This window comes from Gasterosteus aculeatus, chromosome 14 (assembly GCF_964276395.1).
Source record: "Gasterosteus aculeatus chromosome 14, fGasAcu3.hap1.1, whole genome shotgun sequence".
NCBI lineage: Eukaryota > Metazoa > Chordata > Actinopteri > Perciformes > Gasterosteidae > Gasterosteus > Gasterosteus aculeatus.
This window is the reverse complement of record NC_135702.1, coordinates 11,262,693-11,281,385: the sequence shown is the minus strand read 5'-3', so window position 1 is coordinate 11,281,385 and position 18,693 is coordinate 11,262,693.

Sequence of the window (18,693 nt, the reverse complement as noted above, 5' to 3'; positions counted from 1 at the left end):
TTTGTTTCCCGATTCAACATCATATTATCAGAAAAGGTAATCCAGTGGCATAATGATTCCTAGTTTCTTACAAACCTTTAGCTGTTTAACAATTGCTGAAAATAAATGTAATCTCTCGGAGACACACTGGAAGAAAGAGATGGGTAATCCTCCCACTTGTAAGTCCTCATCGCCTCGTTAGTTATGGCCGTTTAAAAGGTACATTGGCCTCATCCCCGATGGGTTATTGCAGTCAATATTTTTTAGTCTGTTGGACTAGTTTAACATGGACCACCAGTCACCATTTGACATAGCCATGAATATTTCCAGCTCTTACAACAAGGTCGGTAAAAAGGGGAGATTCCCTGTAATCGGTTGGACCTGGCGGCTTTGTCATTCTGTGCGAGTGCAAGTTCTCTAACAGCACCTAATGAATGAGGACATAAGAGTAAATAGAAAGAGCCTTCCTGGCCGCAGCCGCTCAGGAGCTGAAAATCAAACGCGTTTTCATGAGAAATTGATCTTTCTGCTACACATTCTTACTGCTCTTTGAAAGTTGGCCTCACATTTCACCATAAAGTTATGAGCATCGTTACCAGCCATATATTTATTTGAGCACAGCACCGCTCTCTTTTAGCATTGGGAAGACGGTCTTGAGAGCACTGATTTTTGTACTTTTTCTCGCTTTCTGCCATTCTGCACATGATGGTAGTATTTATTTAGTACAGGTGGTATTTCCAAACACGAGAGGATACGCTCGGCGATGTGGGACTGCATTTCAATGCATGACATTCTTGGGGGTTAGCGTGGACCAAAGTCTCTTGCAATCCCTCATGTTTTCAAATTCCCCAGAGGAGGTAAACAATTTATTCTACGTCCTAAAAATCGTTATATGCTTTTTTTCTGTTTAACCTCTGCGCGTGGCGAATAACCGCCGTTCAGAAACTACAAGGGATTGATAGAACCGCTTGGGATTGACAAGGTCCCATGACTATCAGTGGAAAACAATGAAGAAGTTGTACGGTTGTCTTTACAATTGTTGTATTATCCCAAATGCCAAATGTTACAAAGAAGTCGAGATGCACTTGTCATATCACCTCATTCTGCAGACAGACTATGGAAGATAATGATACTGTTGGCAAATTTCTAATTGATAATAACGTGTGGTTCAGGCAGAAACTAAGACAAGGCGAGTGAGTCAGGCGAAATGCTAAAGCATTAATGTCATAATGTTCCATGTAACCCGCACGTTGGAAAACAACAACAAGCACAACAACGTCTTCAGTTGCAGCATGTTGACACTACAGATGTTTGCAGAAAAATAGGAACAATAAACAATAATGAACAATGAACTTGCTCAACCCTAAAATATGTAGCAGTTCAATGAGATTCATCTCTGCTTTTATTGCCTAAAATACTTTCTTTCTGGAAATGACTTTTCCTCATTTAGGTTCGTGACCTCAGATGTATTTTCTAACAAGCCAAAACCCAGTTTCAATGACTATTTGCCTCTGCGAGTGCAGGACACTTTGACCCATGAAATAATGGGTGATTTTTTAACATAATGGGGTTAAATTGACCATAACACTAAATGTAAATCATCAGGCCAATGTGTCAGGCTAATTATTGACCATTAGTCGCCGACAGTGTTGTGAGTTTGACTTACTGGCCCCAGCGACAGCGAATTACAGGGAGAGAAGTCAAAGCAGTCGCCACCAAGGGGATTGGAACCAAAATAAAAATAAAAAAACAACTACTCAAACCCCCGCACACCTGAAACAAAAAGAACAAAGATGAAAGATGGTGGATAGATGTTTTATTGCCTTCTAAAAAATAAAATGGGCTTTCACTCAACCAACCAAACATTTTTTAAGTCCAACTCCGGGGGCACAAAAACTCTGTTTTAAAGTTAAACAAAAATAACGGCCGAGGTTTGAAAAACAACAAACTAGACAATAAGGAAAAAGAAAACTTTGGATAAAAAAAGTTGTTAGGTTGTTAAGCAATAAAAGTAAGAGTGAAGTCTGTTGATTATAGAAAGTTAAACTGGTTTTATTTTTCATCTTACCAACAAACTTTGTAGTATTCATCCTGTGGGACGGAAAAACAAATGCACACACAGACACACAAAAGCACATTAAAAGAAAAGCTGATTCAGGAGATGAATAAATTGTCTGGAAGATGATCTAACAAGAAATTATAAATCACACTGTGTCAATTGCTGCTAAATTATTCATAGTGAGAAAATCATTTTCCTACCTTCAGAGTCCCAATGAGTCATGAGGCTTAAATAATCCCCATAAACCGACACTAGAACATAGAAATAGATATATCTAGTAGCACTAACTATGTCTATCTTCAAAATATGAACATCGCTTTTATAAAACTTCTCCATTGATGCCCGAGACCGTGCCCGGGTTTTACCAAAATGTCTTACAGAGAAATAGTAACAACGTGTTCTGAACTGAATCGCTAAGGCAGTATTATCTGCAACCTACTTTGACTCATCCGAGCTGTGAGCTAACAAACAGCTTTTAATCTCGTTTTGTCTAAATCTGTCACATGCGTTCTTAATATGAAAGGCGAGAGAACTCAAGGCTGCCTTGACCCCATTTCATTTTTTGTAAAGCACCTTGATTCCACACATGAACCTACGTTCTCTCTTAATGTTCAAGGTTTCTAAATCATCGCATGCTTGGCAAATGTGTGCATGGTCTTGCAACGCATTCCTGAAGAGATACATACGTCTGTGCAGGTTTAATCACAACCTCCTCTTCCCCGGCCGTATACGTGTTATAGTTTCAAAGCTTAGCTCTATTCTTGAGTGTGTTTACTTCCTCTCCAGCATGTACAAATCCACAAATCAGGCATGGAGTGACTCTATATTGTACCTTTTATTTCCTCTCATATTTAATTTCATCACTGCCTCAGCCATTTCGTTCTCATCACTCCTCCACACTTCTCCTTGTCGAAACAATTACCGTTTCTAGAGCAGTGGAATAAACATTCATCAGTGATTTTATCCTCTCCTCTCTATAGTCGCAAGGTCAAAAACGGCAAAAGCCCTTCAAAGAAGTCACATTCACATTTAGATGGCAGATAGCAGGCAGCAATCTTGCACAGCGTTCATCTTCAGTGAGTGATGATGATTAAATCTGACACTGCTGACTTTGGGTTGAATCCCCTCAGTTCCATTGCCTTTTAATGATTGAGATCATTCTGCACATGGTCCAAAATCGCTGGGAAGTAATGAAGCAGCTGCTTTAAGGCGTGCACAGCCCTCTCGACCATAAGGTAACCAGCAGAGACCCAACAGGGGAAAATCTGTTCGAAAGGACGAAAAGACTCATGAGTTCTGCCTGAGCACTTACTGTGAATGTGCCCTTTAACAACAAACCCCCGGACTGCTCCACCAGAGCAGCTCCGTATACATCTGCAGAAATATGTGGATGTGCTTTGCTGATCTTTCTGAGGAGGGAAAGACCCTCCCATCGCATAACATTTTATGTGTTGTAAAATCACTTGAGTGGGTCCATGGTCACAGCCAGAGCCATTACTCAATAGATACCCCTGCATCATAGGACTTCCTCTACGAAGGTTTGTGGGAAATGTTGAGAGCAGAAAGGAGCGTCTTATTTTTTCCAAGAAATTTCCTTTCGCTTTAATTGATTGCGGCGGAAGCAGAATGCTCAACGGCTTGGACCCCGGGTCAGTTTTAACAAAAATAAACTGCTGCTGGATTCACTCGGGGTGATTTGGGCACCTGTGGCTTAGGAGCGGAGGAAGGTCGTCATTCGGTCAGAAGACCGGTGGGTCGATGCCAGGCTGCGTCATCGATGGGCCTTTGGGTAACTTTGGGTAAAAGACTTGACTTTTCCCCTGTAACTGCGTCTACAGTGTATGAATGTTGTCTGAATCATTGGTGTCATTTTGATGTTGGGCTACATGACAGATTACTTTTTACATGTCAAGTGTTTTATCATAAAAGTATCACTGCAATCCTATCATGTACCTTCATGCCTGGGATTTATTTTATTTTATACTGTGCTCAGTTAGTGATGAGCTTCGGTACGTTACACAGTTTTTTCATTTCATTTTTCATAAAATATATTGCAACAGTCTACTCATAAAATTACCCCAAATTAAGTGAAGCTGGTCAAAATCCGTATCATAATTATATATCAATGGTGAGTTTGTTGGTCAGATAGTTGGTTTGGCAGTGACAGTGGTGAATGGGGCTAATTTGGGTGTTTTTGCTCATTCCACAATTACCTTCTGGTTGCTGCAAGTCCCAGATTTGGTTTATAATGAGTTATTTTATATCACGTATTTTTAAGCAGCAGTGGTATTCACATTGCTGTGGTGGCTCATAACTGTTGACGGGATGCAGAGTTAAAACTGGCGACCATCGACTGACCATCTGACGCTGCGGCACAATCTGCCTAGGTGGTCTGGCAGAGCTGCAGCCTTCATTTCTGCCGGTTTGGGTTCCTTTCATCTTTTTTACAGATAGGCTCACTAAACCAGACCCTGTCATTTGTTGCCATGTGAATCGAGGCTCTTTTTCAGCCTTTTGACCACACACACCACACGCACACGGCGACGCAAAGATGAGAGCTGCTTCTCGTTTGCAACCACACCACACAGAGCTCCCGGAACACGGGCGACTCACACACATTAGTGAAGCGCTCGCCTCCCATCGTGTGACCATGCAACACATGTTCAAACGAGCGCGCCGAATGACTGTCGCACACATAAACACACAAATGCTTTGGTTTAGGTCACACAGACACATGGAAGCACACACACACATGCTTGAGGGATGGCAGGATGTAATATGCATGGGGGACAGGCACAGCTGCAACACACAGCAATGCTGTAATGTACCTTTAAACTTGGGGGGAGACACTTGAAAGCCGTTTGATCAGAATCAATGGCAGCAGCGTGTTGTCAATATGATTCTGCTTACTCCGTAACGCACAGCATGTTGTGCATTCTTTACACCCTGTATGTTCAGTTATTATGCACCTCTGAAAGACGGAAGTGCACAATCAATAGTCGATTTGCATTTTGATTTCACCCTTTCCAGGAGCATTCTCTTAACTTTAATACTGTCAAGGATGCAGGGAAGGCAATTTAAAGTCCCCAATTAACCTGATCCCCAGAGCATGTCTTTGGACTGTGGGAGGAAGCCGGAGAACCCGGAGAGAACCCACGCAGACACGGGGAGAACATGCAGACTCCACACAGAAAGGCCACTGGGCGGAATCGAACCCAGGACCTTCTTGCTGTGAGGCGACAGTGCTAACCACCACGCCACCGTGCCGCCCCATATTAATATATATAATATAGCTAATTTTGATTTGCTTACACTCTTTACGCACATCATTTCAGATACTAAATGTAAATGTAAAGTTTATCAATATAATGGTGATCAGTAGAAAAAGTTACTGATGTCCTCTCAAACAAGTCCTTACCACGTCCCTTCCTTCATCTTATGGGGCAGCATGGCCTGTAAATGACTGTAGAACCACTTTTTTGGAAAATGGACCACTTCTATTTATGGCTGGGATCAAAATGAATGGCTAATGAAGAAGTAATTACAGATCTGTTTAATGTAAATATATGTTTGGGTTTGAAGTTGTTCTTTTTTTACTCTAATACTATCTTCCATTACTGAGCGGTTTGTCGCAGTAATGCCGTCAGTGGTAAAAGACTACTTTTGAACAATCATCAAGCCAGATTTTATATTGTTCTGAAGAAAAGCCGGGAGTTGAAATTGAAAACCAAAAGCCTTTGCACCTGTGGGCCGTTCCACAAAAAGGAGGTGAAGAAAAGCAATTAGGAACCGACTAACCCTGGGAGGCCGATCTCCTCAACGCATACTTCCACATTCTCAGGCAGTGCAATCGGGCACCTTTAAGCTTTTTGAATGAACGGTTATGACTCGCAGCCAGACAAAGAGTGCAGTTTGTTATAATTGCAGAATAATTCAGGTTCATTGCAACCTGAGCTTTAATTTCAGCCATCAATTTTGGCTTCAATAGCCAAGTTCATCATTAGTTCAAAGTTTGTATTTGGCTCATTGTTATGGTACCCTACATTATCAATCATGACATTTAAAGAACCATGTTACCCAGTTTGGTCATAACTTGAAATATTTGTAAATGATGACATGACATCAAAACATCATTTTTAAATACAGCGTACATGGCTCCTTTCTTTTAAGGTTTTCTCTTTAATCAAGGGCACACATGTTTTTTCCCACGGTATAGATAACTGGTTTAACTGGTGTGGACAGTACAATGTAACTGATGGAATTGAATTTTTAGCCAAACACCTGGAATGAGCTCTTTCACTCCTTGTAAGCAGCTCAAAATAACAAAATATCAACCGATGAACACCGACAACCCCCAAAAGTTCCCAATTACAAAAGCCCAGTGGGCATGATGCAGTACAATTCATTATTTTGGAACCAACAGAGCTACACTTCACATTCATAACTCTCTTGTCATATTTTTTCCTTTAATCTGAATAAATTGTCTTCTTTCTGTTTTAGTTTTTACTCACTGTGTCTTCAGGCATTATTCATGCGCGGTTTCACATTTCATGTCATGAAAAAGAAAAAGCCTCATTGTTATGGTAGCAGCAAACCGTGTCTCACACACACACCCACACACACCCACACACACACACCCACACACACACACACACACACACACACACACACACACACACACACACACACACTCGAATGCAACACTGACATTTAACAATCTAGTGACTTTAACAAACTCACTTCACTTTTAACTTTTTTAGAATTTAAAGTCCTTTGGTTTCAGCCACCTGTGTTTTTGTTTTCCCGTCTCTTTGCGAGATCAAAACGGAGACTCTGCCGCGCTCAATTCGAGAAGCAGGAGCAGACGCAGGCAGCAGCGAGAACCCCTTTCAGAGAGGACTGCTGCAGGCTGTTGACCTTCACTGAAGAATCCCACTCTTTCCATCTTGTTCTGTCTCCGGCTCTTAACGTTCGTTCTCTTCTCCGCTCCGTCTCTTTCACCTTCTGTTCCCCCATTGAATCGTTATTCCTGCTTCCGTCCTTTAAATGCGTCTCTTGCACTTTATTTTCATAGTCGCAATTTGGGGCAAAAATGAGCTGAAAAACGCAAAGTGATTTTAACTTTGAAATGCAATATAACTTATTTGTGTTTTATAGATTCGTTCGTTCACTGTTGTGTGTACACTGATTTACACTGTAGGAAAAATTGAAGAATCTAGTTAGTGGGCAAGTACTACAGCCTCATGACATACACACGTTCTACTCGTACCAAAGCCTCACACAGAGTTTTGGACTGAGCTGTATGGTGGTGAATGGCTGATGAGCTGATGGTGGTTTCTTCAGTGATTGAAAGGCTTCAGTAGTTTACGGGCGGGGGGGATTAGGGAGGGGGGACGACACAGACAGAGATGAGCGGAAGGAAAAAATCCCAAATTGATGCTCGACTGACGGAGGCAAGAGGAAAAGCTGCCGTGCTTGTTAGTAGAAAGTAAACACAGAGGAAGCAGCACATCTCTTTGTTTCTCGTTCTTGTCTGCAAATCGTGCCACTCCTTGGCAGGGTTTCCTTGCAGAAAATAATATGAAGAAACCACCACATGCATACATTTCTAATGTAGAAAACTAGGTATTAGAAAAGTTACAAGGTCTTAAATGCATTAGAAAAAACGGGTACAGACATCATTCATTGGCCCTTTTACGTATGGCTTTGACATCATGAGTGAATAAATCAGCTAATGAAGAATGATCTTTGGGATCGACAATCTCCCCAGGACCTGAAGTGGACTTCTAATCAAGACACCATCAAAGAAGAAATCCCAGTAGAGGAGGAACTGTCTACGCCCACTCAGGAAGTTCAACCTCCATTAGCAGCTGCTGATACAATTCAACACTGCAATCGCCCAGTCACGACAAAACAATCGAGAAAAACATCCAGGACTTGTCCAGTCAGGAAACATCGATACGAACCCTTCACACCCGGATCGGACTCAGTTCCAACTTCTCTCTCCAAAACACTCAAGGCCAAAACAAACAGACACAAGATTGGTTTCACAAAAACACCCACTGCTGCCATGAGAGATAATCACTATTACTATATATATGTATCGACTGGACTGAATGAAATGGGATTGGTTTTTGTGTGGCCAATTGGACTGTTTCTCTTAATAACCTCTAATAAAAATACTTGCTGCTGAATTTTGGAGTTTTACTGTATCACTGTAAATATATGACTCCCAATTGAAACGGTAATGGACCCCAGAAACTGCTTGGTCGACTTGTCGAACAAGGACATGTGATTCATCCTCCAGCACTAGATTCATCCTCCAACACTATATTCATCCTACAACACTAGATTCATCCTCTAACACTAGCAAAGCCGGTTTTGAAAGCTTGCATTCCTTTTTCTTTTAGAAAAAATATAAGTTTCTAAAAACGCTACAATGATTGAAGAGTAAGAACCAAAAAACTGCTTTAATATTGAGCTAATTGCCCACTGCATCAGTGTGATGTGTTGGAGGACAAAATTAAGAGGCTTTAGTACTTAGAAGGACCCAACTCTGAGGGAAAATTAACAGTATCTGATCAATCTTAAATACTTCCTATTTTTGAGAGGAAGTGTGTTTTTTTATAAAGATCCGATGAATGACGTAGGTCAAAATACAAAATCCACTCCAAACGTTAGTTGTAGAAGGTTTTCGACAATATTGGCTGCTGCCGAGACGCCATCCCTTCCTCATGCCGTTTTGGAACCTAAAGGTTAATTCCGCTGTGCTTGTGCTTAAAGTAGTAGGTACATGCGTGTTGTCTGTCCCGTCTGCACCTCTTTTCTCTTTCTCTACTTGTTCGGTCTGCGTAAAGTACAAAACCCCGGAGTCTGAAAATACTCAAAACAATGCGTTTTAAGTTTTAGATTGGAGCTTCTGCAGTGTCTGCTGCACTTTGTACTTTGGGGGCCGATATCAATCAGCGGGAACTATCCACACTGTGGCCTCCTTTTCTCGAAAGGTATTTTTTCCAGTCACAAAAAAACTTTATTTTTGGTTAAAAGCAATTCACCAGTCCCCGGGGATAGAGTAACGTTTTTTTTTGTCCCTGGCTGCTTGAACAAAAGCATGACATCAATCCTGCTTCCAAGGGCCACTTTCTTCGGCAGGAGTAAACCCACACCGCCGTCTCATCAGTCAATGCCATCTCAGGTTTGTGCTCATGCATCTTTCTGCCATTTTACGCTATCTCTGTCATGGCCGAAACAACCCCCCCCCCCCCCCCCCCCCCCCAGAGCATTACATTTTAGAAAGTTTAGACAAGCAACATATAGCAGCCAGAACCGTAGTTCTGCTTACATTTTTGTCAACAAGTGGAGTAGTAAGAACATTATGGCGTCTGCGTTCTTTCACTCCATCCGCAAAAGCTCTCCACGCTGAGTCAGGGCTTTGCTCGCAGCCAGCAGGCGGCGAGATCGCAGATTCCTTTGTTTTGCGGGGACGGCAGTTCGGCCCCCATATGAAAGGCAAGCAAGCACAGATTGGGTTCACGTGGTTGTTCCTCATTCTTCCTTTTCAAAAACAGGCTTGGTCTCTTTCTCATGAGGTTGAAAAGGATACTCTGGTCTGGTGTTTAGTGTTTCTGATGTACTAGCTGTAACTACCTCAAAACTAATGCCTCTCCATTTTTTCCAGAGAAAACAACACTTGTTTTGACTCATCAAATCCAGTACAAGTTGGATTAGTTGCCACCTGGCTTCTGCGTAAAAGCTGTTTATTTGATGTTCTCAGTCTAAGGGAAAACACCCAAATTCTCCTGAGCACAGTGTCTATAAGGGTTTTTCATACCAGTCACTAGAACTGCTTATCCTTAACCTGGAGATGAGTAAATAAATAACCATATAAATGAACGGAATGGGCGTTCATGCAGGGAATCGCATGCTGAGTATTTTATCCAGCATGACGAGAAGTACGTTTTAGATCTCAAGATTGCCAATTCATTGACTCCTGTGTCAAGGATCATTGGAATTAAAATTAACGCTGCAGTGTTTTTTGTATATAGTATAAATATATTGACAAAAAACTGCAGGTTTTGTAAATACGAAGTAAGCTAAAGCATCACACAGCTCTCTGCGCGTTTTCCGTAGTGCTGACAGTGCTACTTCTGAGCGTGAGCTCGCCCTAACAATGCTAAAAGCATTCTTGTTTATGCATGCAGTTTATATTCATTCACAAAAAAATGACCAGACAGCGCGCATAAGAGCTGGACTGCAAAAGCCTTCTTCAAAGGGACATAAAATGCAATGTAATGAGAAGTGACAGAATTAATTTGACTTCAAAGATAAAAGAATCCATTGTTAAATGGATCCTCTACATCTAAAGGAAACAAATAATTAGCGAGTGCCTTATCAAACCAGCCTGATTATCTGCATCTTTCATTATGGTAATAAAGTGATTTTCTTTTTCAAAGCAGTATTTGGGCATTTAGGCACCATGAGCTTTTTGCATCACAGCCAATGCCAATGTTTTTATTATTTCACTGAATTATACAGACATTGTTTGCTTTGCAGGCAGTGCAACGTGCAGGTATTATCAATAAGCATATTCTCATACCATGACATTTTTGCCAGCCTCTGACGACTCGACTACATTACTGGTCAAGGGTGAGGTGATTATAAAAGGGTCCCATTTGAAGCAGTGAAACAGTCTTTTGAATGAGGATTTGGTCGTTTGTTTGCAGGCATAGTTTATTTGTTAGCTTGGAGGAAGGGTGTCAAACTCAATCACAGAGAGAGCCCAACTGTTTGTTGGCCAAATTGTTTCAAATTTCGTTAACAGCATAGAAAGTACATTGGAAATAGTGCAATCAGAAAACATATTCAGGTACACTACATTGTCTTATGCATATGTACCAGAGCCAGGTGTGTGGAATATTGTATGGCTGCCAGTTCATTAATGTTAAGTTAATGTAGGTTCTGTGCGCTGGAAACTCTCAAGATGAAGTGTATGTGTGCATAAATAGGATAACTCCTGTGTGGGTTGTTCATCATCACAGAGAAAATCTGCTCACAAAGGTTGATGATCCAAACACGTGGAGCAGAGTTGAGGCACCGGATCTGAAATAAAGCATGGAAAATGTGCAGCACTCACCAAAGTCATACCTTGCCTCGAGTGAGTCATTACACTGAAACTCCAATTGCCCCATTTGGATGTTCACAGGTGCTCTTTTCACATTAACTACAAATGGATTGCAGAGCAGTTCGAATTGGAATTTCTGAGCAACAAAGTTGGCAAATTGACAAATGAACTGTGTGAGAAGTGCACTCAGCACAGGAACAGAGCGCCGCAGACGTGGTCTGTCAGTTTTTGGCAGCACAAAAAGTGGTAAAAGTTCGCAGTTTGGCTTGGAAAGCTCTCATTGCATCATGCATGTCTTTGATTACTCATCCTGTCCCTGAGGCTGGAGGAACCATTATTTTTGGAAATCAGGGACCAAATAACCAAAAACAAGCACAGACTTTATATCCAGCTTATCACACAATCGCATGAACAAGTAATCACAGAAAACTGCATGGAATTCCACTCATATCAGCTTGAGGCTGGACGAACACAAAACAACAGGGCCCAACACCTTTCGAGACCTGGAAAAATGTACCAGCTTTTATATGTTGGTCCATTCAGTGCTGGTGGTAATGTATAATAAGTGTGCTTCATTAAGTTGTTCACGCATCATAAAACACACTTAATTAAAACTAGACAAACAGAATGAAACTCATTAAACAACATACTAGTTTTTCCTTTTTTTTAAATCAGCAAATTAGCTTTGGGAAAAATAATTTCTTAATTAACTATAAAATAATTATAAAATGAATATACAGAAGCAATAACATTTATCCTCAAAACATTTTTTTTTACAAATAAAAGACTGTATTTAATCAAATTATTTTCAAGGAGACACTTTTGCAATAATACATACATTTATAGAAGTATGCTATGCCTCCTGGTATGCCAGCAAAGTCTGCTCTAAAAGTTACATTGCAGGTGACATTCTCACTAAATTTGCGGACACACCAGATTATTCAGCCAGTTAAGATATGATTTGACCATCTTGAAAACCCTAATTGTTGGCCACTCTTATCGGGCAGTGTGAAGGATTTGCAGGCTTAATCTTTGCCACTCTGAGGTGGTCGCAGAATAACATAAGCTTATACCTGATAATATCGAACATATTTACAACTCAAGATGAGCACTTCAATTCCCTAAAGTAGAGATATCCCTTTCCACCGGTCACTCCCTTCACACTCCACCTGCACATACACTTTTCACACACACTCACAACAGAGTTGTGCAGAATATGGTTCTGTTCGCTGGTACACTTTAATTTTAACTTTAATTTTTAATATATATATTGCTTCTTATCCTTTATTTTTAAATTGTTTATTCGATATCCCCCTAGCCCACAGCCTTATATTTTATTTTATACCGTTCTTGCACTATGTTGTCTTATCTGCCTTGTTGTCCATTGTCTTACCGTCTGATGCACTTAACCGCCAAGTCAAATTCCTTGTATGTCTGACATGTTTTGGTAATGAATGTTCCTGATCCCGGATTCCTGATACAAAAAATACACAAGATTCTGTGTCTATACATTGATGACATATTGAGGTGCAGAAAGATGTTTTACTTTGTGTCAATACACTGTCCTGTATTCATCTGCCCATAAAAACATTGTTTTTTCTTCATAGCAATCGTCCATGAAGCATTGTTGTTTTTCACAAAAATGTGTTATCAAGTTATCAAAAAATCAGGCAACACATGTTATATTGTCTCAAAACGTGATGAACTTTGTAATCGTGACCATCATTACTGATGCCGGCGGTTTGGTTTGTTAGTCTGTTTCTAAGCTGGTTATCAGAAACAAACTGCTAAACCTAAATTCATGACAGTTTTAGGCAGTGGGCAGCAGCGGTCAAGCGAGAACTCATTAAATTTCTCCATGATCTAAATCACGAAGTGGATGAGCACATTTTTTTTTCCCAATTATGAAAAGAGCCATTGGAGAGGTTGGTGCTCCTTACGTGTCGTTTTGGTTGATACATGTTTCTTAAATTTTAAATGTCAATCAGACAAATGACAAGCAACAGTCTACCTTGTGTGGAGTGATGGACACGCTGGCTCATCCGACCACTGCCTATTTGAATGCATCAAGACTATAATGCATAATTTACATAGTCTGAAATGGATAGGAAATAACCAACAACATAGGAATACCAATAGGGCAAAAAGGTAGTGAGGCCAGAGAAGAGGGGAATTAATTAGAAGTCGAAAAGCTGCGGTCTGCATAGCGAGGGCATATCAGCGGGGGAGGCAAACATGCAAAGCTCCTGTAGTTTTGTTTTGGTTCTTCGTACTCCTTACCAGTCCGAAAGTCTTACATAATGATGTGATATGCATTCATGAAGAGGAAACAAACTGCACTCTGAGATGAATCGTAGGCTGGTTATCAAAGTTACCGCTGACAAAACCCCAAAGGAGAGGCGCTAGCGAGACAGAGGGAGATGGAGTGCGTTATGCGTAGACTTTTAACATATATACACACATGCAATTAACTGCTCCATCAAACCCTCCCATCACCCTTTCATCCTGAATATGCTTTGCATAATTTAATGATTTAGTCTTTAAATCCTGTATCTGTCTGCTTAAAGTTGAGGCATGTGTGACAAAGAAAACGATTTAAATACTTTGTAACATCCCTACAGTATTCAGACTGTTAACCAAAAAGATTCAGCAGCAAACCAACATCAGATAAGACCTGTGACAAAAACGTGCAAAGATGCCAAAGTAGGTGTCAGAGAAGAGTTCCGGTATGCAAGAACAGCAGCGAGATGGAATATAAATGTGGCGGCGGACGGCTTGGTGCTTTTCTTGATTTACCATGGTACGTAATAGTGCAGTGACAAACAGTTCATGTTTCAATATCATGCATTTAACTTTAGAGGGTTAAGTACAATTTGTCTCTCCATTGTATACTAACAGGTATCACACAATGGGCACCAAAGGCTTCAGGGTTGGGAGGCTCTCCCCACTTATTCCCTGTCTAATGTCTGTTCAACAAACATCAATACACGCACAACAAAAGGTATCACACAATGGGCACCAAAGGCTTCAGGGTTGGGAGGCTCTCCCCACTTATTCCCTGTCTAATGTCTGTTCAACAAACATCAATACACGCACAACAAAGGCACGTTTAACACATTAAAACACACACACACCTGAAAACACTCATAAAATAGTCTTACGTACTTAGATGTAGGGAGGCTCACACTTCCAGGGCCCTGCTGTCAGTTTGAGGGATGGCCGGCGAGAGGTGGGTGCACTCACTAAAGGGTGTAATCAGTCAGCCACGGCTCCCCCCACACACTGCGATGAGCTGCATACACCAGAACTCACCCTCTCCGTCTCTCTTTCATGCAAAAAACTCACGCCCGCTATCCAATATGTACACACTGACATTTGGTCACTCGTGCACAACACCCCCCCCCCCCACCATGAACCCACAGATGCCGCCCTGCTATTATAAATGGTGAGTTTTTTGCTTTTAGCCCATCACAGGCATATACCACGATCAATAAAATCACTCACGGGTGAGGCAGATGACGGGACGGGGATTGGGAGTGCAACGTAGTAAACAGAGTGGAGTCTACAGTGTAGCAAAGGTGGGTGGAGATGGGGGGAAAAAAGGAGACGGATGTGTGACAGGGTTTGAGTGAGAAAGCGCAAAGAGGAAAAGAAGCAGACACATGCCAAATGCGAGGAAAGGCACACAAGAAAACATCTCTTACTGTCAAGAATTTCTGATGTATGCCTCGAATGGTTACAGTTTGGCTTATCTCAGATTAAATACATCATTTTCACTGCCTTGTTAAAGCCATGATTGTAGCTGGTTTGAAAACTCCCAGTCCTTGAAGTCCAAAATGAAAGTGTTGATCGGTACCAGCAACATCAGGCAATTCATTCTGATTTATTTCCTCTGGTTTCTTATACCGTGTCAGTCATACTTGTCATGATATTTTATGATAAGTATTATTTCTCCTATAGTGTTTGCTAGTACCAATCAAAAGTTTGGACACACTTTCTCATGGAATTGAATGAGAAAGTGCGTCCAGGCCTTTGACTGGTACTGTATATCCATCCATAGTGTTACTACTACAGTGATTTCCTGCCTTTGTTTTTCAGGATGCATGAAGCATGGAAGCAGTTTCAGAAAACCTTTTGTTTTATTAATTACATTTGTTCACTAATGAAATAAATATGACAAACTATTTACTCAGTCGGTCAGTTATTTTCGGTCGTGGGGGGCTGGAGTCAATCACAGCTAAAATCGCTTTGCCAAATTGCCTACTAATTGCTCCACATAAAGGACACAGAAAATATATTGATCTATTAGTGCGCCCTCGTTTGCATCACCTGTGCATATTCTCGTCCAGATGCTCTCCTCATTGTTTAGAAATAAGGCGATGCTGAGCGGTTATGCTTAGCTATCATGATTTGCTTAGAGAACCTGTTATGAAGACGCCAGAGAAAAGTACGCTGACAGTGGGCAGCATAAATTCCCATTACACCAAAGAGTAAAATGTAGAAGCACCGGTAAGGGTGAGTACTGGCCCACTGCAAGCTCTGAATTTATCAGCTGGTATGTGTTAAGAAAAACAGGCTCATATTAGCTACCTGAAAACCACATGATATAATTTATTACAGTGTATTGATCAAGCATAATCACAGCTGTTTGTTGATACCCTCTCTGCAACTTGTTCCTGTGGGCATTTTCAGCCTTTCAGTATTTCTGAAGGAAAAGAAAAGATTTCAGGGCTCACATGTTGATGTTTGGCATCATGTTTACCGTGCTCACGCACATTGGTTCTGCTTGTATTCACTAAACGCAAAGAAAAAAGGAAGTTATGGGATAGTTACCAAACAACTCTATCTATCCTCTTACAACTGTGCTCTGTGGAACAAAGGTGTCCTTTAAATGCTAATTGCAGCTTTATCTATTGACAAGCTGCGCACATTTAAATCTACTGCTGCATAAAACAAACCAGTTAAGCCGTTAGCAATGCCAATCAGGATGATGGATAATAAGGTAAAATAAATAGGACATTTATTTAAAGCAGCATCTTCGCTTTGCCACTGCAGGAAAACAGAGTAGTTATATCTATTCATTTTCAACCATCAGCATCATGTGACATTTTGCCAATCCATTTACTTTCGAAATTACAATGCTTACATTACTGCAGAGTTTATGTACTTTGGTGCACAGCCAATGGTTTTCTTCTAATAAAACATAATATCAAACCTCTGAATCCAGTAATATGACATTTATTTATATTATTGTAAAACTGAAAGTTTAGCCAGAATTATTTCAGGTAGAAGAGTTTTGTTTTGCTTATGGCGCAGATGTTCTTCTGAGCAGGTTGGGGCACTTGTCCCTTAATGAACTCTTCGGGTCCCGCCTGGCTGTGGTTTCCATTGTATTGGTGCTGACGTCATTGTGTTTATTACTGCTTGTGCGCCCTGTTTGCTGACCACAGACTTTTTTTTTTGAATCAAGTGCTGGTAATTCCAAATGTATGCTGTGTCATACTTTCCCCTCACATACAGACATTTTATTGTGTTTGTGTGTTTTGTACCATACATCCGACTGCTCCTTTATTATTTAACCCAAGTTAAGATACTATGAATTGATTCATCATCTCCATTTTGGGACCCTCAGGAGATCATTGCCTGACATGCACGAATCCATTCAGGAGCAAATCCGGCAGCTACTGTCCCAAGCACAGCTTGCGTCTGCGTCCAACCGGCTGGTGTCTGAGAACACTGTCCTCCAGACAAGCTAAGCCAATGGAATCCCTGGTGGGTACCCCCATGTTTGGTGATTTACAGAAATGTCCCCCACGTATCCACCAATAACTATTAAAGTCTCACCTTTCACTTGTTAATACAGACTTCATCTGCCTGTAACTTTGGGTTTTCCATATTTTACCATGATCCACAAATTGGAAAGTCCTAAATCCTAACATAGTCCCTGGTCTACTGATTCCACTGCATCTGAGTCTCCAGGTCAATTGGGACTCCTTCCTGAATATGTGGTAGGGTGAAGAAATTGGTTGGAAGAGGTGGAGCAGCCATTCGTGGTCTTGAGCGATCACTAGAACCTGAACTTCCTCAGCACGGTTAAGCATCTCAATTCCTCCCTGGCCAGTCATTTATTTTTTAACAGATTTCACATTACACTTTTCTACCACCCTGGCTCTCAGATTAGTTCCTGTGTTTTGCAACACAGTCGGGTCCTGGCACAGGGCTTGGTGGGCCTCCTTTTGGTGAGTGTCGCTGCACTCTGGTTTCATACCAAGTGTCTTATCTGTCCCTTCTCGAGAAGCGTTCTGTAAGGAGCCATGAGCGAGGATGCACAAGGGCAGCCATTGTAGGTCTGGACAATAAAAAGGCTACAAAGAGTTTTATTTTTTTAATGATCAGGTGTTTTTTAGAATGTATTGTTATTTATTAGAATATATATTCTCATTACAGAAGGCTGTGTTGAGTTTGATTAGTTATTTCCCTTTCAAAGACACAAACCATGAATAAATAAGATGTCGGTCCTGGGCTTGTAAAGAGGACACAGAACAAAATAAAAATACTCAATGCAGTTTATTAAACAGCTAACAGGCAACAAAGAGAACACAGCAGCTCTACTCTGGCAGTGATGATAATGGTGTATTCATGAGAATAAGTACAGTGATCAAAGGTCTACAGCTGTTAAAGCTGACTGAATCCAGCTGTTATGAGCTTATTTTCACTTCAGAGGAAAGGACATTTCAATTATCTTAAAAAATATTTCGTCGAGGTCAAGGGTTGTGCCTGCTTCCTGTCCATTTTGTGTGCTGTACATTTCTCTTTGTTCCGTTTTTCAACTTAACCAGGGGTTCCTGACTCTCTTATGGGCCTGGGGCTCTGTGCATACCTACCTGTTGCCTCTGTTTTAAACATAGTTAACTTAAGTATTGATATATTTCCCTGTGGGGTGGTTAATTAGACCTTATTTCTTATCCTCTTGTGAAATGAAACAGAAAATACAAAAGCTGTATCAAAACACACTCAATTAGATCAAAATATTAACCAGCAAGCAAAGAGATTTATTTTGGTTAATATTAATGGTAAAACAGACTAATAAGTGCATGCCAAATAAATGTGTAAGTAGCTTAAGTATGAATGAAGAGTGCCTTTTAGCAGCCCCAGCTGTAGTTGCATGCTGCTTTTGTTTTCCCATCTCTTTCGCGATCTACCTGCCCTCTCCTGGCGGCGCGTTCTTGCCGCCTCATCAGTTCTGAGGCTGCAGTTCTTAGGATCCTGTCAACAGTGCTTTGGTGCTAGAACTGATGGGAGGGCCGTGCTCTCTGCCGTTCTTAGCATCAGTCATCGGAACACTTTGCCTGAGGAAGGAAATCGATCAGCCAAGCTCATGCAGCAAGGGAGAGGAGCCAGAGAGATAGGGGAATCGGAGGGAAAAAACGTCCCCAAACCCACAGATCTTCCCATGTAGAGGACTATGATAGATCTTCTGTCAAAGCTAAGAGGGTGTCAGTTAAACATTATGAAAAATGGGGGTTCTAAAAGC